This window comes from Rana temporaria, chromosome 5 (genome assembly GCF_905171775.1).
Source record: "Rana temporaria chromosome 5, aRanTem1.1, whole genome shotgun sequence".
Taxonomy (NCBI): domain Eukaryota; kingdom Metazoa; phylum Chordata; class Amphibia; order Anura; family Ranidae; genus Rana; species Rana temporaria.
This window is the reverse complement of record NC_053493.1, coordinates 94,185,860-94,201,097: the sequence shown is the minus strand read 5'-3', so window position 1 is coordinate 94,201,097 and position 15,238 is coordinate 94,185,860. Positions and strand designations below refer to the sequence as shown.

The 15,238-nt window shown below is 42.8% G+C and overlaps 1 pseudogene; it reads left to right on the top strand.

Moving 5' to 3' along the window:
• Positions 1–384: 384 nt before the first annotated feature.
• LOC120942211 lies at positions 385–491 on the top strand (annotated as a pseudogene).
• The last annotated feature ends 14,747 nt before the right edge of the window (positions 492–15,238 follow it).

Below are 15,238 nucleotides of genomic sequence, written 5' to 3'. Positions count from 1 at the left end.
AAAATATAATAGAATCCAAAACCAACTACCTTTTTAAATCATATTACCTAACCTAAAGTTGGCTTACACTATGCAAATTTCAGCTGGTTCCTGATGAACCAAATGAAATTCACTTCATCGGTGACTCTTCCGGCACCCTCATTGCAACAACCTTCCACTTAAAAATCAGTAAACGGACAGAAAACTATGCCATGAAACATTGCAAGAGAACAACAGATATATATATTTGGGACACCTGGCTAGCAGTTCTGGGTTTAGCCTCTTGTTCCCTGGTCTCATTAAGGCTACTATAATGTTAGTTAGACCCGTGCCTATTCTAGAATTTCCAGGGTTCCACCTTAAATTCCAAAATGCCTTCTACTTTTCTTACATGTGTACCATGCAATCGCTTCTCGGTTTTTTGGCTAAGATCAAGTGTAGTATCTGTTCTTATCAGTTGTCAGCGGAGCGCTGAAGCACCTCCTACATGGGGAGGGTGGATGCAATCCAATGACATCATTGCACCTGGAAGGATGGTTTCAGCAGGGACTATGCCGTACTGCCCGACAGTTACTGGGGGCCGTCCAGGGGTATCTGAAGATCACTGTGTGTGAGGGACACATTGATTTAAGATACCACGGTCACTGCACCAGATACACACTTTTTTTTAGCACCTGCCTCCTGGGCCGGGCCTTTTGGCTAGGACCGGAGGAATTTTTTATTCCTGGCCGGAGGGCCTGGTCATTGTTGAACACAATGATCACTTCTTTTCACTCTCCTCTTCACTATCCCTTCCCCCCACTTTCTTTTATTTAAGCCTATGTTTGTCATGTTTTTGTCTTATTTTTGTTTGTGCACGTTTTGTCTCACTGTGAGATTATTAGGGTGCCGGTCCTCGGGCCAGCCCTGAACGTCTTGGGAGTGGGTGGACATGGCCTTCTGGCTTAGTTCACTCGCTCTCATGGGGTCTCCCTTCGGGGGATCCCCACCTAGTACTGGGAGGGTTCTGTTTCGGCAGTCCCTCCGAGGAAGTTGGGTCCGTGTTGGCTTCGGTTGCTCGGACCACAGTACCTCAGTCCCCGTCTGGAGCCTAACACCCCGGGGGATCAGGGTTTGGGTCCCTCTTCACAGGAGGACCACTTGACGTTGCACCCGTCTGCACGTTTTTGTGAACACTCTTTATGTGTGTGCACATTTTTTCTGCACCGGGTGGAGTTTTTGGGTGTGTTCACACGCCATAGGCTTTTCAAAAAAAAAAAAATGTGTACCATGGAATGAGGCCAATACCATATGTTTCTTGCCTAATGCACAAGTCGCAATTGACTTTTGTTTATAACAATAAGATGCAACATGGTTATGTTACCTCTATATTTTGTTTTATTAGACTTCGATTTCGTGTTTTAGAGACAAGTCAAGACTTACCAAAATCGTCTTTATGGCAATTTGCTGACAATAATTTGAGATGTATTTCTTTCCGCTGCTATGTCTCCTACATATTTTTGTGATTACTCAGACATTAGGATGGTGGTAGTCCTTTTTGATCTGATATTAATGTATTATATACATTTTATTTAATTTTTCTTTATGAGTGTTTTGTAAAAGTTAAACAATTTTCATCAAAAAGCATAAAATATATATTTTTTCTTAAATTAGGGTAGGGAATGAAATGTTTTGTAACTGAAGGATATAATATAAGTATGTCAGATGACTGTTTTGTAATGAATTGAAATGAAAATCAATAAAGAGATTTATAAAAGAAAAAAAAAAAAAAAGCATAAACAAATAAAAAAAAGGTATTTTGATAACTATAGGTTGCTCCAGGCCCCCATTTCCTGATGGACACAGTTGTGGCCTCCCCCTAGAAACAGCAAATTAATGGTTCTACCTAAAAACAGGTTTCACTCTTTGATGTTGTTGATGTGACCAGCAGATGCTTAGGTGGTGACAACTGAATACAGGCCAGACCAGTTTGGAAAATCATATAACTTTTCCTTTTAGATTGTTTTACATGGCATGATGTCTTTGTATTATAGGTTGTTTGTTATACTCACTGTGGAACCTAAGGGGTTAATCCTCTGCATTGTGTAAAAAGGCTTCATCCTGTATGCACAGATCCTCCCCTCCCTGCACTGCCCCCCCTGGACAAGTCCAGATACTGTAAGACAGAGCCTTTGGAGTCAGGCTGCACATGCTCAATTTTGTGTGTATTGCTAGAGAGTTTTTTTTTCTTGTGAGGGTGCATGTGATCAGAACAGGGCCAATCAGCACTGTCCAGACAGAGAGTAAAGAGCCCTGCAGCCTCATAGGACAGCTCAGTGCAGTATAAAAACTCCTCCTACAAGCTTCATCAGGAACTGATAGAAATCACAAGACGTCTATATACTGATGATGAAAAAATGTATTTAGCAGTTTATAATTATTAAAATAATTGCATTTCCATGTTCTGTGTACTGTGGGAGACCAGATACAGTGAATACAGGTTCTGGGTTTAGTAACACTTTAAGCAAGAACAAGAAAACCACAGAATCAGAATATGAACCAGAGTCAAAGTAAGCACAAGTGAACTGGATTGTATTGTATGAAAGAATAGACGTGCAAAGCCATAAGGATTGGTTTCGACATTATGGGCCAGATTCACAGAAGAGATACGACGGCGTATCTCCTGATACGCCGTCGTATCTCTGGGAGTATCTATGCGACTGATTCATAGAATCAGTTACGCATAGATAGCCCTAAGATCCGACAGGTGTAATTGACTTACACCGTCGGATCTTAGGATGCAATACTTCGGCCGCCACTGGGTGGAGTTCGCGTCGTTTTCCAGCTTTGGGTATACAAATGAGTTTTTACGGCGATCCACGACGGTTTTCGCGTTCGTTACGTCGTCGCTAGTAATTTTTTCCCGTCGCAAAGTTAAGCCTGCTTTAACATGGCTTAACTTTAGATGAGCCATGTTAAAGTATGGCCGTCGTTCCCAGGTCGAATTTCAAATTTTTTTTTTTTGCGTAAGACGTCCAGGAATACGAAAGTACGTTACGCACGTCGCCGTTCAAAAAAATTCCGTCACTTCGCGCAAAGCACGGCGGGAATTTCAAAACAGAGCATGCGCAGTATGTCCGGCGCGGGATCGCGCCTAATTTAAATGGTACATGCCCCATTTGAATTGGGCGGGCTTGCGCCAGACGCCTTTACGTTACACCGCCGTCAGTTTACACGCAAGTGCTTGGTGAATCAGGCACTTGCGCTGAAAACTTGCGGCGGTGTAACGTATAGACGATACGTTACGCCGCCGCAAGTATATGTGAATCTGGCCCTATTTTTTTATTTGTCATAATATAAATGTCTATCAAGATTTGACAGTCAATACATTTCATGGCTTATGCACAAATACTTCTTCATTTGGGCTACAATGTAATAAAAATAGGTATTAAATAAAAAGGACGAGAGCACCAAGCAATAAGGATTGGTCCAAATATGAATATTTATTTGTCATAATAAAAGGATCTAACAGGAGTTGACAGCCCATACATTTCATGGATTATGCAGAAATCCTTTGTCGGGTTAGGGTGCATTCACACCACGATTTTATCATCCTACTTGTTCTCACGATTTTCGGTTTTAAATCGTCCAAATCTGTATGGCAAAACGTATCCATTCACTTCCATTCATTAATTTAGGTCCCCAAGTGCATCCGATTTGATCCGCATACGATTTGATACGATTTAAAATCGCATCAAAAAACGTGTTTGACCACGATTTTTGGTCCTGATTTGAAATTGTATTAAAATCGTGTCCGATTTTTTTTTATATTGTGGTCAATCTAAATCGTACTAAATCGGATGACTGTCCGATTTTCATACGATTTTGTCAGATACGATTCCATCCGATTTAACGGTCCGTTTATCGGATGTTAAAATCGTGATGTGAACCTAGCCTTAAATGTAACAGAAATAGGTTTTAAATAAGAAGGATGAGTGCGCCAAGCCTTAAAGATTGGTCCAGGTATGAATTTTTTGTTTTCATAATATAGGTCTATCTATAGTTGACAGCCAATAAATTACATGGATTATGCAGACATAAGGTTACATTGTAACAGAATTTTTTTTTTAAATAAAAGTTATATTAGTTACAGAATTGTATTTACATATGTACAGTATACTCTCTATAAAATGCATTATACTACATTAAAGATGAACTCTTTGCAAAAATGACATACATAAATAAATACAGCTGTAACAATTAAAAAAAAAAAGCAAGCAGTGTAAGTTCCTGATTGTTACATGGTATCAGAAGCAACACAAGCCAGTCAGTTCAGGTGCTGCAAAGAAGCATGCTGATAGGAGAAGAAATCAGAGACAGAGAATTCACCATTGTGCTGCATCTTCTTTTAGGCCCGTTCACACTTGAGCGATTTTCTGCTTGAAGCTTGTAGCTCTAGAACGCTCAACAAGTCAAATCTATTAATTTCAATGGCCCCTGTTCACATCTGAGCATTCCGTTACCTGAAGCAAAACACCGGCCATTAAAAAATGTACATGAGCTTTTTGGCAGACTGAGCCCCATGGACTTCAATAGGAACTCCTAAAATGTGCAACATAAGCGTTTTATGAGCATTTTGTTGCACAGTTTTCTGCTCAAACAGCAGATCTCCACTTCTGATCTCTTTTACCTCTCTTCACCCTAGTGCCTTAAAAATAAAAATGCCTGAAAGTTGCTCTGCTCAGATGTGAATGCAGCCTCATTGTCCAGTCACAGGCTGGGGAAGAAGCAGGACAACCTGGGTACAAAGAAAGTGGGATGAATAATGTTGGCCATCAGAATGAGGACATTGAGTGGCAGAAAACAAGTACTATAGGGCAAATCTTTGGATTAAAGGTATTCATTTGATGAGTAATTATATAAAGTATAGTAAGTATAGTGTGGTCCTAATTAAAGGAGATTTATGCATAATCAATACGAATTGACTTTTAATGTTTGATTGGACATTTTATTTTTGATAAATAAAAATTAGAATCTGGACCTGATAATCCCTGTGGCTTGGTGCTCTCTAATTTTCTAATTCTTGCACTTAATACAAGCTGAAACTCCCAGGGACATAACTTAGCAATAAAGAGCTGCTGCTACACTATAGCAATATTTTGATTTATTTGCCTCCACCAAGCTTAAAGTCAAGTGTTCCACCGCCCTAATTCCGGAACAGGACAGGTAGCACAGTTGGCACCTAACCACATTTCAGAGTAAAGGTTCTGCAGTCTGCGTGAGTTGTATCTTATGAGAATCTCTCAGATGAACTACAAATGTTTGAGAGGTTAAAAGATCACTAAAGGATTTTTTTTTTAGCTAAATAGCTTCCTTTACCTTACTGCAGTCCTGGTTTCATGTCCTCATTGTTCGTTTTTGCTTTGAAGTTACTGTAATTCTGCTCTGATCTCCACACTTCCTGCTAGTCTGGCTCCTTATGAAAAATATCATGGCAGATTTTCACTGTGGTCCAAGCTGTCATTACTGTGTGTCTAAAACTCCTCAGAACCAATCAGATTAATTTTAAAAACAAAACACTGCCCTGGATTTGTTTGTTTTTGTTCTGTGTCTCTCTCTACTTCACAGAAACATGAAACCAGTTTAAAAACGAAAGTGAAACTAGAGGCAAATTATATGATTGATTTTTATCTATTTTTAATCATTTTTAAAAGGAATCAGTTAACTTTTATGTCTATACCCTGTAAACAGTCATTTCAGCAAAAGTGTTTTTTCCTTTAGTGACCCTTTAAATAGAGAGTCAAAACAATATTCTATAAAGGAGAGAGGCAGATTGGGAAACGAGGCACAAGGCATGCAGCACCTCTGAGGCTCCATGCACACTGGAATAAAAAACTTTGCTTCTACAGGAGTTTTGTGTTCTGCCTGTAGAAGCAACTCAATGTTATCCTTTGTGTCCATACACATTAGGACGTTTACAGGCATATTTTTGAGAACAACGTTTAGAGGCAGGAAAAAAAACCTTCTCATTCGCGTTTCTGATTGGAGCTCACTGGCAGAAAAAACGTAAAACTCTCCTAAACTTTGTACAAAAAATGCTCTATATGGACGTTTTTTACTCCAAAAAGAACAGACGTTTTTTTAAGTCCAGTGTGCATGGAACCTGACAAATAAGAAAGAACAAGGTAATGGTGAAGCCGAGGTAGAAAATAAAAGTAAAAATAAAACTTATCAATGATTACAAAAAAACAGGAATATACCAGGACCCATACTCACAGAGAACAAGTGATGACCCAGTGGGCGCAAATGGACACTCGGTAGTGGGCAACATGCAACAATAACTGGATCAGATGGGTGCCAGTGGTAATCAGACACAGAAACAACCAAACAGCAAAGACAACAAAGACCCGGGACAGACAGTTGTCTGGTCAGGATCAGAAAATTGACTAGCCAGAAACAGGAGCTGAACTAAATGCAAGGCAGATTACACAGATGCAGACTGACATTCAATGTACCAGCACTGGCTGCTAACAATTCATACACATTTAAAGCCTCAGGCACTGCTGGAATGAGGGACTTGTGAGAGTGGGATGAGAACATTTGGAAACACAGACAAGTGAGAAGAGTGAGGTGGATGATGAGACACCGGTGAACATGAGACATACAGCCAGCAAAAGCAAAGTCAGTAATAGTCTAGATGGAAAAACATCAGAACAAACAAAGAAAACAAATAGAGAAAGCAAGATCATACGCTTATAATATTGCTATCAGTAAACCCTTTCCCTGAGCAGGAGTGTCTATTTAAATTTAGAGTTGCTAGGCTTTAATCAGCCTGAGCCTAAATGATAGTTCAGCTTTCTTGGGTCCTTTCTATGGTCTGTTTTTTGTTGTCTTCTGCCTGCTGCTGGGGAGTGTCCCAGCACTAAATCAGAGTTATTCATAATTACAGTATATATCAAAACCACCATGATGTTTATTGCCAGTGTAGCGCCCCCTTACTTTCAGTATGGGCACGATGCTAAAGTTAGTGGGGAATAGGAGAGTTACTTTGCTCCTATTCACAATTTATTTAAATTGGGACTTCTGTCATTCTAGAAATGTCCACTGGGTCAGTCTGTACTCCAGGGATGTGATACCATCCCTGGCCAGCAGTTGGCACCAGAGGGGTTCTGGCAGAGCAACTTTCCCCAGCAGCCAATTAGAGGAGTTTTTCCCTCGCGGGGCATGCTGGGAAGGGGTATATCTGTGACAGGTGTCATGTGCTAAAAAGTCTTTGCGGGGTCCCGGTTCCAGGTGCGGCATCCACCTTCAGGGTGTGCGCATCCATGGACCCCGCCAGCGCGGCCCACCAGGCCAGAATTGCAGATTACACAAAACCTCATCCGGAGGTAAAGAGGGACTCCAGTGACTTACTGGGTCCCGGTTCTATTGAAAGGATCCCAGGTTGGGTGCCGTTCGATTGGGGGGTCGGCTTGAGGGGAACCCAGGAGGCAGGTTGTCCAACAGGGCTTGAATGAACCAATCGGGGATCTAGTGACCGGAATGTTGACAGGTACGCTTTGCTGTCATCTGGTGACCTATGCTAAAACCCACTGGGAGGATTCGCTCCATTCATCCGTTTAGCTCACCTAAAGTAATTGGCCTGTGGCAGAGGCCCTAGAGCCAGGTCTGTGAGAGAGATCTGTTCCTCCCAGCAAATCCAAAGTGACACCTCGGCTGCCAGGCTTGTGAGAGGGGTCTGACTGGAGGCACTTAACCCACTCAGAAAGAGTGGCGACGAATCACAATTTGATACTACTGAGAGCAGGACTGCTCTGTTCATATCCAGGCCTGATATCGCAAGGTTCTGATATCGCAAGGTTCTCCCTTTCTCCTCATCAACCTTTTCTTCCCATTTGAAGTTGATGTTGGCCGAGTTGGCCAGGAAATAAAGCATTGGAAAACCCTTTATTCACTGTCTGGACCTTCGCTCACTGCTTTGTTCTCCAACTACACCCATACGCCACATTAAGGTAACTCAATATGCCGATCCCAATAACAAATCAGCGGCTCCTTCGGGGGTAGCGCTACACCAGTGATGAAGGCTGAGAGAGGGTATATATATTTAGGAGCAACCTTGGGAAGCCAGTCTTCCCTGCCTGGGATAAGGACATAGTTGGATGTCTGATCCTTTTAGGACTGTTGTCTGAAAAGGGTGACGATGTGTCTGGATAGTAGCCTAGGTTTGAGGTCTAGCATGCTGAGCAGGGTGATCAAAGCGCCATGGAGTTGCTCCAAACTAACTGGAGTAACTGAGAAGCTGGAAAGCTTGGTTCCCGACTGAAGTGTTGTGGTTGCTCCCCAATAAGTCAGTAACTGAACCGACTAGTGCCTTACAATTTAGGAGCTGACTTCACAGAAAGCGGGATTAGCTTAAAGATCCCCTATCTGTAAATAAATGGTAAACAATAGAATTATATTGCACATGTTATGGATAATTCAAAAAAAGTCCATTTGTAGTATGATGAGGAAAAAGATGAAAGATCCCCACACCAATTTTCTGTGCACAAGTAAAGCACAACTCACCACCGTGCTCATAGCGGGTCTCCTTACCAGATAAATAGGGCCCTCATATTGTAGAGTGGCCTTCTGAGCGAGTAACAAGAGAGAGTCATCTGACCAGTCCAGGACACCTGACAGAGTGATTCAAAACTCCCAGATTTCCGACCGAATAATCCAAACAAACCTCCACAGGATCCAACTCACAATCACTCATTTACATGGAGTACATCAAATGGTAGAACACAAGAGACACTCCCATAGTCAGGGCTTTTTTCTCAAACAATAGGTGCTGGAAATCAACCACGATGCCCCAAAACCACTCCCCCCACCCACACCCTCCAAATCACATGAAATAGTGGGTGTGGTCTGTCATGGACAGCAGGAGGGTCTTAAAGGTCATTTAATACCAGGATTGCATTACATACAGAGTTCAGGGTGGTTACATCCAGAGTGCAGAGCTGTCACTTGTAAACCCAGAAACCAGACTTCTGTGTTTACAAGTGATTGTGGTGAGCAGGAACCAAAGGGTCTAAGCCAGAGGTGGTGGAACTGAGTTCCACCAAGTTCCCCCTGAAAAAAAGCCCTGCCCATAGTGAAGAACGTTTAAAAAAGGTAAGAATCTTTAATGCAGTGTACTTACAACCAGTCTGGATAAAAACAGCATTTCAAACAATTGTATAAGAGGCTAGATAGTGTGCTTGTGTCAGGTCCCGCCTAATGCGTTTCGTCATCAACTGACATCAGAGGCGTAGCTGCTGACGCAAGCACGCCTATAAATACATAGCAACAGGAAGGTGATATACTGGATATGACATACATGGAAGCGACCCAAACATTTAGATGCGCTCCAAGCACCAGTAAAATACCACTAAACATGGTATCTGGCTAATGGTAAACCAGATATATGTTAACCGGAAGCGACCCAATTACTTAGATGTGCTCCAAAAGCCAGAATGTTGAGCAAAATCCATTCAATATAAAGGAACAGTATAAACCACTCAAATATACAGATTGGAAATGAATCCACACAAATTCCTACTAGAAAAAAACTAAAAAAACATATACAGCATATAAATACATCTCATAAAATAAATTAATAACATCCTAAAATATATAATAGATGTGACCCACTCAATTCCAGAAATGACGCCATCTAATGGAAGGATATACAATCCTTTATTAATAGATGTATGGATCTGACGAGTGGAGGTTGTTTTTCAGTTCTTTAACTGTATTTAAATGTAAATACTTTAGTGTGCAAAATGAGCACAGGTTCACTTTAAGGGGGACAATCAGTAAAGTATGTTTACATCTTTTCAGGTAACTGTTATTGGCTAAAGCTGATGTCTTGTCTAATGTGCTTTCTTGTCTAATGCAAGCATGAATATCAGTCCATTAATCCATACATTTTTTTTGCAGTCAAATAACAAACTCTGTGGTCTCTATTAAATGTTTATGGCTGACGTCAGTCTGTTTTCATGGATATACACTCAAAGGGATGCTGCTAAAATTACACAAATGACTGAATTAAAAACAACTCAACAACCTTAAGTGTAGGTTCACATTTCTGCGGGTTAGAACTCACACTATTTCACCCCGTCAATGTAGTCCGAATTTAGCGGCGATTTGACAGAAATCTGTGTGGCTTCCTGCACAGATGTCTATACAAATCGCCCTCTGAAGTCACCAAAAGTAGTGCAGGAACTACTTTTGATAATCGGTGCGGCACTGCAAAGTCGGTTCGATTCAGACAGTGCCCTTGGCGGCAATAGCTGCAAATTTGGCATGCGGTTTGACACGTCAAATCTCTTGCCAAATTGTACCAATTAACCTAGGCTAAATGTAAACGCAGGCACCTAGGTGCTTTTGGATACCTTCAAGTATAACTGAAGACAAAACATTTTTTGGGGTTTGGAAAGAGTGGTGAGTGGTTTAGGAGATACCATCTTTCTAATTGTCCTGGGAATGAAAGTGATGGGAAATATAAAAATTTAAGTTGGCACCATTACTAAAATATAGGGAAAATTTGGGCTTTTGATATATGATATACTATACTGAATTAGCTGTTTGGATGTGTACACCATTATCACTGTTAAGCCCTCTACACACGACTAGGATTCCCGGCGGTAAAAAGTCCGCCGGGAATCCCGGGGGGGGGGGGGAAATCGAGAACCAGCTCGGTAACTTTCCCCCTGTACACACCAGAGGTTTTCCCGTCGGGGAAAATTGCGGTGAGAGGTTTGGCCGGGAATCCCGGCCGTGTGTATGCTCCACCGCAATGTTTCAACTGAAAGGGAAGGGGGGAAAGAAGGACGAAAGGTATGTCAGAAGGGTGAAGAGGAAGACATGGCGGTGGCAGACAGGGTAAATGGTAACTCGGAGCTAAAGGGTAGTCTATGAACCCAGGAGGCACCTCCCTTTATTGGAAAAAATTAAGATATCTTCCATTGATAAGAAACTAGGAGAAGCTTGCAGCTGTATTCAAATACATTTCCAAAGATAGCTTCTATTCTAAAATTGTTTTCACAATTGGAAAATAAAACACGAGCGTTGGTAAAAATATGTAGAGATATGATTTCATTTAAAGTGATTGTAAAAGGCTTTTTTTTTTTATAAAAATAACAAACATGCACCTTTCTGGATCAAGATTGGGCTCAGGTATGTATTGGATTGTATAGAATGCAGTAAGGTAAAAAACTATGGCCCGGATTCACAAAGACTTACACCGACGTATCTATTGATACGCCGCGTAAGTCCACGGATGCGCCGTCGTATCTATGCGCTTGATTCTGCAAAGGAGATACACCTGAATTTCGGCTCCATCCGACCGACGTAAGTCTCCTACGCTGTCGTATCTCGGGCACATATTTACGCTGGCCGCTAGGGGCGCTTCCATTGATTTACGCGTCGAATATGTGAATGACCTAGATACGCCGATTCACAAACGTACTTGCGCCCGTCGCAGTAAGGTACGCCGTTTACGTAAGGCGTACGTCCGGCATAAAGTTAAACCACCAAATAGTTGGTCTAAGTCATGTTAGGGTACGGACGTCGGAACTGCCGTCGGATTTTACGTTGTTTACGTAAGTTGTACGTGAATGGGGCTGGGCGTGGGTTACGTTCACGTCTTATGAATTGAGCCGGCGTATCTTAGGGAGTAAATTCGACGTGATTCTGAGCATGCGCGCGCATGCGCCGTTCGTTCAGCGCTTCATTTACATGGGGTCACGATTCATTTTAATACAACACGCCCACTACCTGCCTACTTTGAATTAGGCGGGCTTACGCCGGCCCATTTACGCTACGCCGCCGTAACTTAGGGAGCAAGTGCTTTGTGAATACTGGTCTTGCCTCTCTATGTTACGTCGGCGTAGCGCATTAGAGCTGCACTACGCCCGCTCAAATATACGCCGCTCTACCTGAATCCAGCCCTATCTGCCTTTACAACCCCCTTGAAGTATAACTAAATAAAAAAAAATGTTTTTTGTTTTGGAGTGGAGAGGGATTAGAACACCTGTCAGATCTTTATTGCTGTCTGTGCCCCGTTAAGGAGATTCACCCCCTCTAATTGTCCTGTTTACCATTATCGTTGATCGTGAAATTAACCACTTTCCATTAATTGTCGTAGCTGTAAGTCGGTACTTGGACACTAAACAGTGTTGTTATGGAAGCTAGCTGCCATAACCCCGGTATTTTCGGAAACGTGAGTGGTCCTCTTTAGGTTAAAAGTGGTCTCTGCGGTGGATTCGCCATGAAAACCCTTTTGTCGGGGGCAGGAGAGGGGTCCCTCTCCCGCCGCGATCTGGTCGCTTATCAAAGCCATCGGTAGTGGCGGAGGCGATCGCGTCCTTTCCCCTGACAGACCTGGAGCAGAGTTAGGGAAAGATGGCCCCCACTCGGCTAAATAATATTGGATGATGGAAGCGCTGTCAAACATCACATCTGCCCAATGGTCTTAACCCCTTCCTGCCCGACGTATACTAATATGATGTCCACAGGAACCTCTTGTCCCTCCGGGCAGACGTCATATGACGTCCGGGCATTCCCGGTCGTCTAGGGGGCATGCGCCCGCCACATTGGTCGGGACACGGTGTGCTGCCCGGCAGTCGCAATGTCCGCCGGGCACCTGCGATTGCCCACAATCATGGCAGGACCATGGATCTGTGTGTGTAAACATGTCCTGTCAGAGGTGAGGAGATGGATGTGTGTTCCCAGTACAGAGGAACACAGATTGGTCTCCTCCCCCGTGAGTCCCCCTCCCCCTACAGTTAGAATCACTTCCAGGGAACATATTTAACCCTTTCAGTGCCCCCTAGTGTTAACTCCTACCCTGCCAGTCACATTTACACAGTTTTATAGCACTAATCGCTGTATAAATGTGAATGGTCCCAAAAATGTGTCAAAAGTGTCCTATATGTCCGCCGCAATGTCACGGTCACAATAAAAAAATCGCAGATCGCCGCCATTACTAGTAAAAAATCTTAAATAAATAAAAATGCCATAATTCTATTCCCATTTTGTAGATGCTAGAACTTTTGCGCAAACCCGATCAAATATGCTTATTGCGTTTTTTTTTTTTTACCAAGAATATGTAGAAGAATACGTATCAGCCTAAACTGAGGAAAAAAAATTTATATTTATTAAATCAAAAAGTAAAAGATATTGGCCCGGATTCACAAAGGAGTTACAACGGCGTATCTCCAGGTACGCTGTCGTAACTCTGAGTGCGGGCCGTCGCAACTCAGCGCCAGATTCATAGAATCAGATACGCCTCAGGCCGGGTACACACGGACAAACATGTATGGTGAAAGCGGTCCGTCGGACCGTTTTCACCATACATGTCTGCCAGAGGGCTTCTGTACGATGGTTGTACACACCATCGTACAGAAGTCCGCGCGTAAACAATACGCGGGGCGTGTCCGCGGTGTCGCCGCGTCGATGACGCGGTGTCGCCGCGACAATGACGCAGCGACGTGGGCGGCCCGCCTTTAAAATGCTTCCACGCATGCGTCGAAGTCATTCGACGCATGCGAGGGACGGCGGGCGCCTGGACATGTACGGTAGGTCTGTACTGACGACCGTACATGTCCGAGCGGGCAGGATTCCAGCGGACTGTTTTAAAACAAGTCCAGGAATATTTGTCTGCTGGGAAAAGGCCCGGCGGGCAAATGTTTGCTGGAATTCGGCCCGCTCGCGCCCACACACGACCAAACATGTCTGCTGAAACTGGCCTGCGGACCAGTTTCAGCAGACATGTTTGGTCGTGAGTATGGGGCCTCACAGTTGCCTAGATACGAGCGGCGTAAGTCTCCTACGCCGTCGTATCTTAGGGTGCATATTTACGCTGGCCGCTAGGTGGCGCTTCCGTATATTTCCGCTTTGAATATGCTAATTAGCTAGATACGCCGATTCACAAACGTACGTGCGCCCGGCGTATCAAGATACGTCATTTACGTAAGACATACGCCGGCGTAAAGTTACCCCTCATAAAGCAGGGGTAAGTCATGTTAGGTATGGATGTCGGAAACGTACGAACAGCGTCGTATTTTACGTTGTTTGCGTAAGTCGTCTGTGAATGGGGCTGGACGTAAGTTACGTTCACGTCGAAAGCATTGACTATTTGCGGCGTAATTTTGAGCATGCGCACTGGGATACGTTCACGGACGGCACATGCGCCGTTCGTTAAAAGCGTCAATTACGTCGGGTCACGATTCATTAGCATACAACACGCCCACACCAGCCTACTTTGAATTACGCGGGCTTACGCCGGCACAGTTACACTACGCCGCCGTAACTTAGGGCGCAAGATCTTTGTGAATACTGGACCTGCCTCACTAAGTTACGGCGGCGTAGTGTATCTGAGATACGCTATGCCCGCCTAAAGATAGGCGCGTCTACGTGAATCTGGGCCATTGTGTTTTTTTTTAAATTGTCGCTCTTCTTTTGTTTATAGCGCAAAAATTTAAAACCGCAGAGGTGATCAAATACCACCAAACGAAAGCTCTATTTGTGGGAAAAAAAGGACGTCAATTTTGTTTGGGAACCACTATGCACAACCGTGCATTTGTCATTCAAAGTGCAACAGCGCTGAAAACTAAAAATTGGTCTAGGCAGGAAGGGGGTGAAAATGGTTAAAGGGGATTTTTTTTTTAAAAGACATTTCATTGTAATAATTTTTTTATTGCATTTAAGTAGAAATGTGAGATCTGAGGTCTTTTTGACCCCAGGTCTCACATTTATGAGGTCCTGTTGTGCTTTTTTTATATTGCAAGGGATGTTTACATTCCTTGTAATAGGAATAAAAGTGACACAATTTTCTTTAAAAAGGACAGTGTAAAAATAAAATGTAAAAGAAAAAAGATTTTTTTTTTAAAGCGGCCCGTTCTGCCGACCTCGCGCACAGAAGCGAACGCATACATAAGTCGCTCACGCATATTAAAACAGTGTTTAAACCACACATGTGAGGCATCGCTGTGATCGTTAGAGTGAGAGCAATAATTTCTAGCCCAAGACCTCCTCTAACTCAAAACCGGTAACCTGTAGAAATTTTTTAAATTTCAATTGTGAAGATTTTTAAGGGTCAAAGTTTCTCGCCGTTCCAAGAGCGGACGCAATTTTAAAGCATGACATGTTGGTTATCAATTTACTCGGAGTAACATTATCTTTCACAATATAAAAAAAAATGGGCTAACTTTACTGTTGACTTATTTTTAAGTAAAAAAAGTGTATTATTTTCCAA